General features: G+C 43.8%; 1 protein-coding gene across 2 annotated transcripts in view; it reads right to left on the bottom strand.

The window, feature by feature from the left end:
- The window catches only part of TSPAN9 (tetraspanin 9), a 182,766-nt gene extending 166,189 nt beyond the window's left edge, over nt 1-16,577 (bottom strand). Inside the window, exon 1 of one of the 2 annotated variants that reach the window (XM_035313333.1) lies at nt 16,409-16,577. The gene's annotated coding sequence lies outside the window, so the exon portion shown is untranslated. The remainder of the gene's footprint in view (nt 1-16,408) is intronic. The other variant, XM_035313340.1, reaches the window with a different exon arrangement.
- Nucleotides 16,578-17,291: the final 714 nt, after the last annotated feature.

The raw sequence follows: 17,291 nt of genomic DNA, 5'->3' as shown, positions 1-17,291 counted from the left end.
TTTCTTTTCTGGGGTCCGAGTTAAGGCTGCCATGGGAATTCTCATGTTCATAATATAAATTAGTTTAAGCAAAATAGTTAATGGTACATTAATTTCCATAGTATCAAATTTTAAAGGGGTGGAAACAAGGCAAAAGAAAGATCACAACACTGCATTCATGTCAAGTGGCACAAGGAGAAACAAAATGAAAACTCCTGGGCCAAGAATCAAGAATTTCAGTCTTCCCCAGCTAGGTTTTCACTGGTGTGCTCCACCACCCAAGAGTAGAGCCCTATAAAGGAATTTAAAACACCATTCAGAGCATGACACACATACAAAAAGTAAACCAAAGAATCATTACAAGGTGTAAACACACAGTAGCCTTACAGGAAAGACATTTTATGCCTAAATCAAAGCTTTTTACAAATGGCTTAAATGCTATAGCATAAAGTGTCATAGGTTCTTTATCTAATATACTATAATATTCTGTCTTATCTACTACAAACACAGATGTTACCTATATCAACATCTAACACTGCCCAATTATCTCTTTGCTTTTTGTCTTGCAACAGAAAGTTCCTGAAGCTATTCCTGCTCAGTAAATGTACAGATTTTAAACTAGTTGTGCACTTCACTAATATACTAATTATTTTTTCTCAAAAACATACAGAACACACAAGTGAGATTTTCCATGCAGTTAAACAACAGAACTACTGCTCTGACACAGAAAAATCCCACACATTATCCTTCTTAGTTCTCCCTTATATAAACAGTTTCCCAAGGTCAATGCATCTGTGCCATATTCTCAAGAACAAGACAATAGCCATTGTGTGGCATCACCTGTAATGATGATTTACAGAAGAATAAGGAAAGCTTCAGTATTTCTTTTTCTTAGCCTCACCGGGGATGTTTTTCCTTCACAGACCATAATCTCCAATCACTCATCCCAAAAGGTACAACAACACATGTTCTTTGCCTACAGTTGTCTTCACAAGTTTCATATATAAGCCTCTATACTGGGTTTACGTGGCCAGGTTTAGGTAGCAGATAGGCTGCCAGGGTGGCTTCTGTGAAAAGAGTCCAGAAGCTGCCCCATGACAGTGTAAATGGTCCACTTTGCTGGTGCTGTGATTATATTATGTCAACTTTGGTAACATAAACATCAATTCGGGAATTCTTTTTCTGATTTAAATGAACTTTGTAAAGATTGTGATGAATGTGATGAAAATATATTTTAATGATAATTCTTAAATATATTTTTCACTGAGGCAAGGGGTGGAATGCATTGGGTTTACATGGCAAGGTTTTGGTAGTGGGGGGACTGCAGAGCGGGGGGACTTCTGGACTCTGTGAGAAGAGTCCAGAAGCTGCCCCATATTAAATAAGAGCCAGCTCCATCCGGCTCCAAAGGGACCCACCACTGGCTAGAGCCAAGTCAATGAGAGACACTGGTTGTGCCTGTGGGAGAGCACACTGAAAAAAAGGCAAAAAAAAAAAAAAAAAAATTTAATTGAAAAAGCCTGCTGCACAACAGCAGCTGGGAGTGAGGAGTGAGAAACAGAGAGAAAGAATCCTGCTGACACTGAAGTCAGTGAGGAGTGGGAGGATTTGCTCCAGGCACCAGAGCAGAAGCTTCCCTGCAACTCATGGAGAGGCCTCTGGTGGAGCAGTCTGTCCACCTGCATCCCATGGGTCCCACATGGAGCAGATCACCATGCTGCAGCCCGTGGAGGAGCCCCCGGTGAAGCAGATGGAGGTGGCCTGGAGGAGGCTGCAGCCCATGGAGAGCCCCTGCAGGAGCAGGCCCTGTGGAGAGGAGCCCACACAGGAGCAGGGGATCTGGGGGGAGCTGCTGTTCTCCTGGGTGACCCATGCTGAAGCAGTCCATTCCTCAAGAATGGACCCCCATGGTACAGACCCATATTGGGCATTTGTGAAGAACTGCATTTTGTGGGAAGCCGTGCAGCAGTACAAAGGTATGCAACAGTTCTTAGCAGGCCAAGTGTATAAGCAAAGTATTATCTTTCTGCTGGTCCCATTGCTGGGTCTGCACCCCTTGCAGCCTTTGGCAGATCCCATGACCATTTGACAAAGAAAGTGTCTGTCTGCCTTCCTTTCACTGAGCTCACTGTCAGAAATGCAATAAAAGGCAGGCAGTACTACACTGTCCACTCACTTGTTAGCCGAGGCTAAATCCCTGAAGAAGAAAGTACAAAAACACAAAGCGATAACCTGCAGCTCATCCTGCTAACATAAGGGTAACAATAGGTCCTTTAAAGATAAGATTATTTTTCCAAGTCTGTTTATAAATGTACACTTGTACAAAAGGACAAAGCTTATATGAATTAATGAAAGTGGACCTTAGACTTAGTATCAGTAGCAATCCAGGGTCTTCCCTGTTTCCTTTCCCTCCAAATGGCAGAGGCAGGTAAGAAAAGTGATGAAAACCAGTGTTTGCAGATAATTAGTAAAATTACTGACCGCCTCCACTACACTTGATTTGGTATCTAAAGTAGCACTCGGAGGCAACTGCACCAGCAACCACTTTGAACTCCCTCAGCATTTGTGGTAAGAAAATGACAGATTTCAACAAGGTTTCATAAGGGCTTAATGTTGGCCCAACTTATATCCCTTCAATATTAACTTAAACAGCACTAAAGACTGCATTGTCTGATTCTGAGTATCCATCACCAGAGATCTTTCTTACTTGAGGCAACTAGATGTATGCCAATGGAAAGGTCCCCAAACAAACCTGGAGAGATGAAGAAAACCAAAGTGAATCTTATTGCCTTGTGGGCTCACCTCATAACACAAACATAATTTCCTCAAGAGGACAGAAAAGAAGACTTGAGGAAAAACACAGAAAACAAACAAACAAAACAACTTTACATCAAATCCCATCTGCTTCTGAACAAAAGGAGTAAGTCTAAACATTGGTATCTAGATTATAACACACTGATTTCATCCAGACGTTAATTTAAATATTGGCAATAGACAAAATATTAAGAAAACTCACAGAAACCACAGGTAAAGCAGAAATTAAGGAAAAAAGCAAACCCTTGCGTGTCAAGTTAAATCAGAACTACTGGTAAGAAAAATTCCGTGCTTCTTCCCCTTTGTAGTTAGGTCCCTTATCACCACCAAGACAACCGATGCCATACATGTTTACAACAGTAAGAACTGATCAAGCAAGACTTCTCCTGCTGAGGTCTCCTGTACTAGTCCCACTTTCTGATTGGTCCCATCTTTGCCTGTGGTCTGACAGACCACTGCTGTAATAAAAAATTACACAAAAAACAAACAACACAAAGCATCCCACTTTCTACAATTCATACTGGTACTATCATGGCTGTAACAGCACGACAACAATAGTAGAAGAGTGCTGCAGAAATAGCAAACTGGCCAGCCTGAGTGCAGGACTTCTGCTAATCACATGAAGAGAAGTTACAGAAAAGTACCATCTCCAATGTTTAAAACCTCATAAAAATTATTGCAACTGCATACAAAAAATACAGACTGATTATTTATAAATCTCCGTAAAACCTGGTCAGCAGAAACTTTTCCATTATAACATAGTTGTTTTTAAATGAATGTTTTCCCTCAACCTGCATTGCTTTATCATGTGTGATTCTGAAACACTATTTCCAAAGACTAGAAGTCACAAAAAGTATTCAAGTGTATCAATGAGAAAATAGTTGATTTCTACATGTTTTCAGATTTCTAATATAAGGCATTTTTGAAAGTAAAAAAATCTGATTTTGTGAACAGTGTTTTCAAAACTTACTACTGCCCTTTTCAGAATAGTGAACATGGACATGATTAGTTGCCTTCACCTTCATATCTTTGCACATTCAAGTTTAAGAATTCATTTAGCTCAAATTAACCATTGCACCCAAAGCTATGAGAAAGTCTTGTTGATTTCACAATTCACACAGTCTATTTACTATACCTTCTCTAGAACATGGGCACTTCTACTTATCATGCATATCAGTTATACATACCTTCCATAAAGTAAACTAATACTATATGAAAATAAAGCTCACCCCAACATTAAGATTGTATGTCAAGCACATGCAGTTAATTCTCTAGAGACAAAAGAGACTTCAGCAACTGAATTAATTCTGTTGAAGTCAAATCTGTCTTAGCAAAAATTAAAATTTATTTTAAAAAGAGTAGAATAATCCACATTTCCCACAGTTCCACTCCACAGACATTAGCTGATTAGTCAAACCCATGCCACATGCAGTAGTAGACTATCATCTACATCTTAAAAGATGAACTTTATTCGTTACTGAATCAAGCCTGCTATGAATGCAGCATGATCTGCAGCAAAGTCAGAGATGGTCTGAAAGGAGTCCTTTGAGCCATGTAATCCAGCAGCAGGTAGCAGTCCTAGCCACATCAGAGGTACACTGCTTGGTTTGATGTAAGCCAGGTCTCTACAGTAAAATTAAGAAAGAAAAGTAAAAACCTTCCAATAAAAATATTAGAGGAAAGAGCTCTTGGTGTGGATCAAAGTAAATGTTGGTAACAAACATAAAGAAACATGAATCTTCTGACAGAGCAGAACTGGTGAGAAGACAATTCACAGACACATGCAACTGAAAAGTTCATTCATGCCCTCCAATTGTTACTACAGGACTCACGTAGGTACAGGTTATTACAACAAATGATGATGCAAGGAATGGATAAACTCTGAGTCCCTCAAAAACTTGCATCTTTCGTCCGGTTGCATACACATGTGGGGAACTCTACTCTACGGCCAGGCAACCTGTGCAACCCGTTGTTCCCAGCAGGAGCTCAAGAGACAGGGCTACCTTACTAACCATCATGTCCTAAAACACAAGGGTTAGCAAACCACAAAAGAAAACACTGAACTTCCTCTTCTAGAAAGCTCAATGATTGGTAGGTATTTATCTCCTCATAACCGTTGCTATATCACAATACTCAGTCTTCTGAAATAAAGCATATGTGCCTTTCAGTTCCTCATATCGTGTCCCACGGGCAAGCAAAGTCTGTTTGCTTTTTTAATGAATGCCTTGGACTATTGCCATTGGGTAAGTACCAACTTTGGCTGTCACTGACAGTTTCAAGTTTGCTGTGGCGATGTTTTGTACCTGGAGTACTGGATGAGTTTGTTTAATGAATTGAAATAAAGGCTAGATTACTAACAATGTGAAGGTCTTTGAAACAGTAACAGGGCTGTGTAATAATTCAAGCGGAAAGCCTGACAGCTATCTTCTACTCACTTCAGAGAAACATGGATCAAAGAATTTAACAGGTCAGTCCGTCTTAAGAGTCAAGGAGAGGGATATCTTAGCAACTCCGAGGAGGACAAGTGCCTTACGAAAAGTCTATAAAACAAAGGAAAGAAATACTATTTACTAAACCAGGAAGAAAGGTGGAGATTCCCACATGTAGCAACATTTCTCTTCAGTTGAAGTTCTTAAAAAAAGCAGTTTAGAAAAAACAGCTGGATATCTAAATGACATGAACTAGTTTTGTTTCCCCTGATATGGTTTAATGTAAAAAGAAGAGGGGGGAAACAGACTACACACACCAAAACAAAATGCACAGTTCTTATGCAGAATGAACTTCCTCAGCTCTTCAAAGAGGAATTGATGAATAAGAGAATAAGAAGCTGAAGATGGAAAACTACACAGAGAAAACTAGGAAGCTAGCTGGGAGAACCAGGTTACAATGCGACTGTAACAGGACTTTTGCTTACAAAAGAGAAAGCAAGGCATAATAGGTATTGCCTAGAGATACCTGGGAACTAGTAGAGTAAGAAAAGGAAAGCCTAAGAGCAAGAAAGTGAAAGAACCTAGTGAAGGTGATAAGGGAAAACTTACCGCCTTAAAAAATAATGTCATGATTTATTTTTTTTTTACGAAAAAAAGAGACCGAAAAGGGGACAATTTCTATAAGATTTCTCAGGAGATATTCTGTGGTGACAATCCAATCAAGAAAGGGTGGAACAATACAGAATGTGGAAAACTGAAAGCCACATAGATAAAGTGCCATTGGTGAGGGAACTTAAGAATCTGTTCTCATTTCCTCCTACTGGTTCTCCTCAGAAGATCCCTTCTGCTTCACAGTCCTTTTCACTTTGCCTTTTATATTTTTAATTGAGAATTCTCCCAAACAACTCCTATTCACAATGAAGTCTCTTCCTCTCTTTCACATCTCTGTGCAATACTGGTCCTAGCAATTACTTTTACCACAGCTTTCTTATCCTAATCTATGGCCACATTCACCTAAATTCTGAGAGGGTTGTCACACACTGGAACAGGCTCCCCAAGGACGCAGTCACGGCACCAAGCCTGTTTGAGTTTAAGAAGCGTTTGGACTGCATACTTAGTCATATGGTCTGAAATTTTGGGTAGACCTGTGTGGAGCCAGGAGTTGGACTCGATGATCCTTATGGGTCCCTTCTAACTCGGGATATTCTTTGATTCTATGATTCTAAATACTGTCCCTTTTCCTTCCCTGTTACCCATCTAAAATGGGAAGAGCTTCACAGTATAAGATCCAGCCTCTCTTCCATCTCAAGTGGTTCTGAGGGGAGTGAGTTGCAAATTTTTCCAGAGCTGCAATTCTTCCCCTTTGCCGTTCATCTTTTACAATACCAAATGGCTAGGCAATGGGTATCTATGCAATTTATATGCTCCCTCTAGCTGCTTCTGCTGCTATCAAGCATCACAAGTGCTATGAAATGCAGGATTCTCACCTGTTCTGTCACATTCTCCACTGCTGGGAAACAGATCAGCAAGAGACTTTTTAGCACTCAGAGACACCATTACCTGGCAAAACTTTGTACAGCAGCACTGCACAGAATACCAAGTATTCTGCTGTAAGAAAGAGAATCACTTTAAGCTTTTTATATTTGGAAAGTTTCTTTTACAGACATTTAAGCCGACCATTTAGTTTTACTTTACATGAAGACAAGCTCTGGACAGCTTGTTAGTACAGGTCTTTTCTATTATCAGAGCCATTATTCCATTTCAATGACAGTATTTTCCCCATGTGTGTATAAATATATATAAACAATAGTCTGTACATTATCCTCAAATCAATGAGGAAACTATGCTATACATTCTTAGGGTGTTGCCTTTGATCCTTCATAACCTCAGCTGCACTTTCTTCAAACAAAGCAAGGCAACAACCTTCATACACATAAGGCTAGATTCATAACATAAAGTGCAATCCAAAACTGATTTGGGGATAAGTACACATCTGAGAAATTATAGAATGATTCAAAACAAAGCTGAACGCTGTGTGAAGAACCACCTCCCACTGAACTGCAACTGGAGTTAATGGATAAAAAAACAGCAACAGACACAGAGAAAAGAAAATAAGCTTTCAGAAACATTTGTGAATTATTAAACCTATAGTAATGAGTAAACCCAAATAAAAGTCTCCTTGCCTATGCTCAACATGCATTCTGAGTACAGCTGCAATCACCATAGAAAACACTGTTCTTCACCATACTGCCATAAGCCACATTCACTACCGAATTGCGAAAGACTAGGAACTTGGATTAGTCATAGCAGAGTATACAAGGCTGTCTCTCAGTCTTTGCTCCTCTGTAGATACATTAATTTAGAAATTCATGATGATTTTGTAGAAGTTATACAGAGCAGTGCAATCCCTGTAAACAGATAAAAAAAAAAGGGGGCAGGAGACCTGCATGGATGAGCAAGCAGTTCCTGGCAAAACTCAAACAGAAGAAGGAAGTATGCGGAATGTGGGAAAAGGGACAGGCCATATCGGAGGAATATAGGAACGTCGTCAGAACATGCAGGGATGCAACAAGGAAGGCTATTGCCCAATTTGATTTAAATCTAGGAAGGGATATCAAGGACAACATGAAGGGCTTCTTCAAACTCATCAGTAGCAAAAGGAAGGCTAGGTAAAATGTGGGTCCAATGCTGAATGGGGTAGGTGCCCTTGTGACAAAGGATACAGAGAAGGAAGAGTTACCAAATGTCTTCTTTGCTTCAGTCTTCACTGCTAAGACCAGCCCTCAGGAATCCCAGACCCTAGATAAAAGAGAGAAAACCTGGAAAAAGGAAGACTTTTTCCCTTGGTTGAGGGGGATCAGGTTAGAGATCATTTAGACAAATCTGAAACCCACAAATCCATGGGCCCAGATGGGATGCACCATGAGTGCTGAGAGAGCTGGAGGACGTTACTACTAGGCCACTCTCCATCATCTTTGAAAGGTCATGGAGAACAGGAGAGGTGCCTGAGCACTGGAAGAAAGACAAGTGTCACTCTAGTCTTCAAAAAGGTCAAGAAGGAGATCCCAGGAAACTGCAAGCCAGTCAACCTCACCTCCACCTCTAGAAAGGTGATGGAACAACTCATCCTGGAGGTCATCTCCAAGCACATGGAGGAGAAGAAGGTTATCAGACTTAGCCAGCATGCATTCACCAAGGCAAAATCATTCATCAAGGTAAAATCATGCTTAACCAATCTGATAGCATTCTGTGATGGAATGACTGGTTGGGTAGATGTGGGGGAGAACAATCGATGTTATCAACCTTGACTTCAGCAAGGCTTCTGACACTCTGACAACTGATGTTGTCTCCCACAACATCCTCACAGGTAAGCTCAGGAAGCATGGCATAGATGAGTGGACAGTGAGGTGGACTGAGAACTGGCTGGATGGCAGAGCTCAGAGGGTTGTGATCAGTGGCATGGAGTCTAGTTGGAGGCCTGTGGCTAGCAGTGTCCCCCCGGGGTCAGTACTGGGTCCAGTACTATTCAACTTATTCGTTTATGACCTGAATGAAGGGACAGACTGCATCTGACTATAAGGTAATATATAGTAAAATGTATTTTTTACTGTGGGTGTGACAGAGCACTGGAACAGGCTGCCCAGAGATGTTGTGGAGTCTCCTTCTCTAAAGATATTCAAAACTCACCTGCTCATAATCCTGTGCAATGTATTCTGTGTGATCCTGCTTAAGCAAGAGGGCTGGACTAGATGATCTCCAGAGGTCCCTTCCAGCCTTAATCATTCTGTGATTCTATGAAAATTCTACCAATCAGAAAATACTTACCTAGCTTTGTCACATTATTTTTCCCGAGTCCTTCCCACCAGTCTCCTAAATTCAGGATTCCTTCAGCGTCAAGCACTTCCTCCCTCAGTCCTTCAGGTCAAATGACTTTAATTAGCAGTAAACATGAGTGACACCACAAGGTCCACAAAGACCTATGCTCTCTACGATTTGAGTTGATCAGCAGCTTTCTAGCACAGAGTTACAAGCTTTTGAGCTAAAGCCCTTTCAAACACGTTGGGTGTGGTATTTCAGCTTTTCTTCTGTTCCTCTCTTTTCAGTACCACCTCATCCTTCCTTTTCAGTCCTTCCTCCCCATGGACAGCTGCAGACTTCCTCTCCCTTAGCCTAATGACTTCTTACTTACTCCCCCATTGGTTTCTTCTCCAGTCTAGTTCTGTCTTCTCCCCAGACACCCCACATAAGGGTAACATCACTTTCATGGTCCTATGACAGCATGAGGTTCACGGAAGCCATCATATCCTTTTTATGAGAATACACAGACCAGTCCAAGCAATCACAAATCAGTAAAGACTGTCCACGGCAAAGACAGTTTCGTTTTAACACCAGTATAGAAACTGAAGCTCAGTTCACACAGTTCAGCTGATTCTAGAGACATGCAGTAACTTGGCCTCAGAAATACAATCAGCTTTTCACTAGTTAATGTGATGTGCTTCCTTTTTTTACAACAGGGATCATGGAAATAAACACTCTAGCTATTAGTCACTTCCACCTTCAGAAATATCAGGCATTAGAGTAGCACAACGGAGTTTGTATTATAATGGAGAACTCTGACAGCAAAAGGAAAAACCTTCAAAAGAACTTAAAAACTTTCCTGTTCTACATTTTGAAATAAAGATCAATGCAAACTTAGGGCTACTAAGATGGTGAAGGGCCTAGAGGGGAAGACGTATGAGGAGTGGCTGAGGTCACTGGGCCTGTTCAGCTTGGAAAAGAGGAGGCTGAGTGGAAACCTCATCGTGGTTTACAGCTTTCTCACAGCAGGGAGTGGAGGGACAGGCGCAGATCTGTTCTCTTGAGTGACCAGTGATATGACCCGAGGGAATGGTGTCAAGCTGTGACAGGGGAGGTTCAGGCTGGATATCAGGAAGAGTTTCTTCACTGAGAGGGTTGTCGCGCACTGGAAGAGGCTCCCCAGGGATGTAGTCACGGCACCAATCCTGTCGGAGCTTAAGAAGCGTTTGGACTGTGCTCTTAGTCATATGGTCTGAATTTTTGAGTAGACCTGTGTGGTGCCAGGAGTTGGACTCGATGATCCTTGTGGGTCCCTTCCAACTCGGGATATTCTATGATTCAAACTTCAACTCTTTTAAAATGATGTTATCACTTCAGTGTTATCACAAAATTATATTCATATCACTGCAAAGAAACACTACACTTAATGAATACCTTTGTCCATTTAAGTATTTATTGGAGCATATGCTTACAATTTAGTCTGTCTCATCTCCTTGGAGCTATCCCTAGGATATGCTTACCTGTTTTATACTCTCAATCTTAAAAGCTCTTCAACAATAGGATTTTTACCCCTCCTCAACAGGCAGTTTAACAGCCATGAAAATACAGTTCTTTGCCTCCTGGGGATGCCATGTTTCCTAACTATCCTTTCTTCTGTATGAAGCATAGATGTTAGATGCATCCTGGTTAACTTTGCAGTCAGGGCAAAGGCAGCGGGGTCTTCCCGATGACCGTGCCCTATGCTGCCAACTCTAGCCCTCAAGATTTATTTTGGACAGCAAGGACTGGACGTGCTTGGAATAATGGAAGAAGCAGTTTAATAAAGCATGAAGAGGAAGTGTTTTTGAAAGCAGGCTGAGATGGAAAGGTGAGAAAGGGGTTAAAAGCTAGTTTAAGAACAATGCCTTCAAATGTAGCAATAGAGAACTAATAGACAACTTCTCAAGAGACACATCATGATTCTCCCACAAACACCTGTCCAATGAGAAAAGCATCTAGCATCTTTAACAGAGAACGGTCTCCTGCCTCATTACAAACACAGGACAGAAAGCATGTTATTGAATCACAGAAAGTAAGCCATGCAACTGAGGTGATTTTTTTTCTTTTTTTCCCAGGAAACGTAGCATTTATATCCAGCAATGAAAGATTCACCTGTGACAGACTGCAAGAAGCAGCAAAAACACTTTCTGGAAGACAGTTTTAAGAGACTTGGAGAGATAGAGAGGTAGGACAGAATGGATGGGTGATAATTCTTTTGTCTCCAATAGAGCATCTTGTTGCACATGAGCAAAAGTACACAAAATTACAACTTGCCAGTGAGCATTTATATTCAAATTGAAATTCTAGCATGCATTATAGTAAAGAAAGAGAAGGCAGTCCATCGGCACTTCCCTACTTTATCATAATTGCACTGCTACACAGAGTGGAAATGGCAAAGACCTGTGTCTGATCCACTCATGTTCCCTGGGTATCACTAAGCTGGCCCTGCCAGGACTGATTCTGCCCTAAGATCCATAACAACCACACCACGAATGGGACAGTTCTCTGCTGATCCTGACATATTTATTCCATTTTGTAGAGTCAAAGAAGGCAGCCCTCAGACAAAAAATTTTCCCTGATCATACATAGTCTTTTCCCAATCTTGGCAGCATGATGTACTGTCATCACACTTCCTACATGAACTCTGAAGGAACAGGACTTGACCAAATGTACCTTTAAGTGACGGCAAGCTAAGAAGCCATTTTGTACATTGGGAATCACCAAACGAAAGCAATTTTTCAAAAAGAACGATTCTTTAACCCCATTACACACACCTTTCCAGCATAAGCCTTCATCATAGTGAGGAAATCTTTTTATTATTTTTTTTAATTCCTTTATTAAGTTTCTTAGCAACATATCACCATCCTAAAACTTTTTTCTGTTTCTCCTCATAGAGAAGCCAATGAGGATAGTGGCAATGCTGGACCTCATTCTCACCAACAAGGAGGGGCTGGTGAGGAATGTGAAACTCAAGGGCGGCCTTGGCTGCAGTGACCATGAAATGGTGCAGTTTAGGATCATGAGAGCAGCAAGGAGGGAGCACAGCAAACTTGCTACCCTGGACTTTGGGAGAGCAGACTTTGGTCTCTTCACTGATCTGCTTCGTAGAGTACCATGGGACAAGGCCCTGGAGGGAATACGGGCTCAGGAATCTGGTTAATATTCAAGGATCACTGTTCATCATATTTGAGAAGTTTGCAGATGACACCTAGCTGCTTGATGTGGCTTACATGCTGGAGAGAATGAATGCCATCCAGAGGGACCTGAACAGGCTTGAGAGGAGGGACTGTGAGAACCTCATGGATTCAACAAGACCAACAGCATGCTCCTGAACTGAGGCCAGGTCTATCCAAAGCACAAAAACAGGCTGGGAGGAGAATGGATTGAAAGCAGCACTGATAAGAAGGACTGGGGGGTGTTGGTTGATGACAAGCTCAACATGAGCCAGCAACACATGCTTGCAGCCCAGAAAGCCAACCGTTATATTGGGCTGCATCAAAAGAAGCACGGCAAGCAGGCTGAGGAAGGTGAATCTCCCCCTCTACTCTGCTCTTGTGAGACCCTACCCGGAGTAATGCATTCAGCTCTAGGAACCCCAGCACAAGAAGGACATGGCTCTATTACAGTGAGTCCAGAGAAGGGACATGAGGATGATCAAACGGCTGGAATACCTCTCCTATGAAGACAGGCTGAGGGAATTGGGGTTGTTCAATGTGGAGAAAAGGCCCTGGGAAGACCTTATAGTTGCCTTCCAATACTTAAAGGGGGCCTACAAGAAGGCAGGAGAGGGACTGTGGATGCCCCATCCCTGGAAGCGTACAAAGCCACGTTGGATAAGGCTTTGAGCAACCTGGTCTGGTGGGAGGTGTGGCATGGGGTGGGGGAGGTGGGGTGTCAATTTAGATGATCTTTAAGGTCCTTTCCAACCGAAACCATTCTATGATTCTTTATCTTTGGTGCTTACAGATATTGCCATAGTTTCACATACAAATACCTCCTTCCTTCTGTGTTGGGTCTGTCTGGGATGGAGTCACCTTTCCCTGCAGCAGCCCACACAGTGCTGTGCTCTGCACTCATAGCTGGAACAGCACTGGTATCACTCCAGTGTTGTGTCTATTGCTGCATAGTGCTGGCACAACATCAGAACTCCTTCCAGGCCCCCAAGAGCCAGCAGGCTGGGGGTGGGCAATTGATGGGGAGGGGACATCACCAGGGCAGCTGACCTAAACCAACCAAAGGGATATTCCATAACACCTGATGTCACACTCAGCAATAAAAGGGGGGCTCTCATGGGGGAGGGTCTCTCCTGAACAACCGGTACGCGTTTTGAGGCCCTGCTTCCCGGGACGTGGCTGAACATCGCTCGTTGATGGGAAGTAGAGAATAACTTTTTTTTCTTTCTCTCTGTGCTTCCGCGCGGCCTTGTTGTTTCTTTTGTTTCTCTTTCTCCCCATTCCCCTTTCCTTAATTAAATCATTCTCATCTCAAACCTCGAGCTCTTTGTGTTGTCTTTTCTCCCCCTTCCTCTTTGAGGAGGGGAGGAGTGAGAGAGCGGTTGTGGTGGAGCTCGGCTGCCCACTCGAGTAAAACCATCACACCTTCCCAGACCTGCTTAATATTAAGAACAGAAAGTCATGCAGGAGCAAACCTGAGGAGGTCAACTAGTCCAAACAATGCTCAGCACATGGTCAGCTATAAGTAAGAACAGGGCTTTACCAATTCAGGTCTTAAAAGCCAGTGAGGACAGATGTTGCATAACTTGTTCTAACACTTGACTGTCTTCACAGTGGAAAAGTTTTTTGTTGTATCTGGCTTGTACGGCTTGTTTCAACATGTTTGTTGTCTCTCATCATACCATCATGCACCACTGAGGAGAGTGTAGTTCTGTCTTAAGTACTCTCTCTTAAGTACTGGAAGGCTACTATTAGGTCTCATCAAAGCCTTCTCTTCTCAACGCTGAACAAGCCCATTTCTCAGTCTCAGGTCCTTGTACTGTATTAGGGCCCTGAGCGTATGAAAGGCCTTTAAAGACCTTAACCAGCCTTACCAAGTGCCTCCACAACCGCTACGCCAAATGGCCTATAGGATCCATTTCAGCTCAGTCCTGGGTCTTCAGTCCCTGCCTGAGCTATGTTGTAGGTGAGTCTGTATCCAGCTTTGTCACAGCTGTGCCTTTGTCTGGCCATGGACCACTTGAGCCACACTCTGACACACAGATTGACTTCCTAGCTTGACCTCAGACCTGACGCATCTCTATGGATGTGACCCACGACAACTGGACTGTGTCTGACCCTGGTTACCATCACTTGGCCTTAACCTGACCTGCAGATTCACTTCCCAACTTGACCATGGACCTACCTCATTACCACCGTCATGCCTCATGCCTGGTAATCTAGACTCTTGGTTGGCAGTGTCCCATCTGCCATCCCATCCCCAATGCCTGTCTCACTCAGTACCATGGACTGGAAATATGCATCTCTAATTGATATTTTCTGGTAAAACAACCATGATATCTAAGATAACACTGACATTCACAATTAACCCTCTACCCCCCTCAAGAGATATTAATAGGATCGCTTGCACCTCTGAGCTTTGCCTGAATAATGCAAGTGATGCCACCTTAGTTATATTCTGACCCCAAAGTCTTCTCATGCAATTTTATTAATTAGAATTATTCAGTTTTAAAGAAAATACAGGTGGCCCAAACCAAATTTGCAACAAGTTCTCCAGCCGCATTAGAAAAAAGGCCTTGTCTGCATAATTTGCAACATGAACAGCAAAGGCCTAAAAATAAAGAAGGAAAGGAAAAGATCTGGAGGCAGAAGCTATATTAGTTTCATCAGTTTTCATTTCTGGAGCTCAGTAAAATGTAAAATGGAAACAAATGGCATAGAAGCATGAAAAGTGATTTCCTTGATGTTATCAGCCACACACATATCACATTGATAAATTATCTTTTGAAATCATTTTAAATATTTTAAGTTCTAAGTTTGGCCCATATTCTGTGCTGACATAAGTCATACTAATTCATTTCTTCTGTAATTATTGTCCTTTAAAACTACCTGTAGCACCTGCTACTAAAAATAGTAGAATTGGCTACAATAATACACCAAATGTTTGCATCTACATGGTAAAGGTAAAGTTTAAGTCCATCTAGGAATTACAGCACAAACAAGCTGCACAATTTGACTTTCATGGCTCTTCTGGAGAATACCTATTTTTTTTCCAGTCAAATCCCAAGTGACCCACCAAAAGTCTTAAAATAAGTTCAGTGCAGTCAGGCAAGAAATTCAGATGTTCACATTCCCATCCCTGTTGTTCAAAACACAAAACTATACAGTGTAAAAGCAGAAGAAGAGTTGATAGTAGTACTAAGTAAGGAAATACAGCTTTATTTACCCTTGCACTCTAGTTTTTCCCCAACACAGCATCTCCATACCACAGGTCCTCCTCTCTGCCCATCTGAAATCTCCTGATCTGAAGGCCTTTTCAAGAGAGGCAGAGGTCATGGAGCTCCCACCCCACACCAGAAGCAGGGTGACAGGTAAACACCCAAGATTAATCAAGAAAAGTTTCCAAAAGCTTGAACAGGAAAAGACAAAGCTAGAGCCAAGTTCTGCATACAAAGGGGGAGGCAGGAAGCACCTCAATGGCAGCTCCTGAGAGCTGTCAGCTCACCCAGCAGCTTTCTCCCTGAACTGTAGTCTCCCTCCATCCACATGATCTTCCCTCCGGTGTTATCTCACCTCTCGGGCAATCCCACCTGTGCTCTGCCTCCTGAGGAGACTTCTCCCCGCTCCCATCGACCCAAGGCTCAGTTTGGGTTGGCATCTTCACATCGTGCTGCAGCCTTAGGGGCTGCACAAGGGGTGAAGAAAGGAAGCCTCCCCTCCTCATCCAGGGCAGCACTGCTGTAGGCATATTTCCGCGCACGGCAGGGGAACCCTCTGGCTGAAAGCATCTGCTCCGGTGAAAGATGGGCACTACAAGTTTCCTGTCTGAGGACCGTGTACACAGAAGCCACTGGGCTCGTCTTCTCCCTCTAAATTAACTTTCCTGCTTCCGCAAAAGAAATCACACAGGCGCTGGGAGGTGGGACGGCGTCGCTGTTTTCAGCACACAGCTCCCTACCCCTGCGAACCACCCTCACCCGCCTAGCGGCCCCCACCCGCCCGCTGGGTCCCTGCCGCTCCCCAGCGCCTCTAACCGCCAGGCCGGAACTCAGGCACCGCACAGCACCCTCCCCGACCGGCTTCTCCCCCGCCGCCCCGCTTCTTCCACCCCCAAGGCCGGGAAGCGCCCGCAACTTTTCCCTCCGGCTCCCTGCACCCCGCGCCGCCGGGGCTCACCCGCACGTCCCCGGACCGCGCTGGGCTGGGCTGGGCCGGGCCGGGCCGGGCCGAGCCGAGCCGGATAGGGCCGAGTCCTGAGGGAGCTGCACAGGCACGGCAGGACACGGCTCCAGCTCCTGCCAGCGGAAACGGGAGGAGGGGCTCGGACCGGCCCTACAGAGCGGGGAGGAGCTGGGGGCGCTGCCCAGGGGCCGGCTCCAGCCCCGCGGATGGGAGGGAGCTCCACCAGCCCCGTCCTCCGGAGGGGCTCGCCCCAGCAGCGCCGCGCATCTGGAGCCGACCCGGCTGAATTCGGAGAGAGAGGCTGCAGCCATCCCGCACCACATCCCCTTTTTGAGAGCTCTGCCTGGAACCTGCTCACCCGTGGCCCGAGGTGCCCGCCACGGGAGACCCCTGGGGCATCCCCAAAATGGATGCCAGCGGCAGCACCCTTCTGTACCCTCACAGATTTAGGGGCTGCACCAAGGTCGACCCATTCGAAGGCTGGGGGGGCACTTAGCGTCTCCCTCCCTCAGCTGCCTCTACTATCCTGAGGGGCCTGCTGTTGAACATCTACTGCGCTCTGCAGGGCAGGGGTAGTAACCATGCTAAGCTGTGAATAGTTAGGCTGCTAGCTGCTCCAAGCCTGTGTCAGTCAATATTGCTGTGCCTTCTAGCACAGAGAATAAGCTGTTGAGGAGTACTATATTTTACAGTGTGTGTAGAGCAAATCAAGGCTCTTCTGTAAGTATTGCCACAGAACAAAGCTGTTGCACATTCCTAAATCCCTCGTGTACTCTTATTTTCTTCCCTGATGACACTATTGTTGTCATGTTTCTCAATTCAAGGGTCTGTTCACTTCAATATATTCTCTCATACTTTCCATTCTGTCCTTTGTATA

Source organism: Oxyura jamaicensis, chromosome 1, assembly GCF_011077185.1.
Source record: "Oxyura jamaicensis isolate SHBP4307 breed ruddy duck chromosome 1, BPBGC_Ojam_1.0, whole genome shotgun sequence".
NCBI classification, from domain to species: domain Eukaryota; kingdom Metazoa; phylum Chordata; class Aves; order Anseriformes; family Anatidae; genus Oxyura; species Oxyura jamaicensis.
This window is presented reverse-complemented; position numbering and strand designations above follow the sequence as displayed.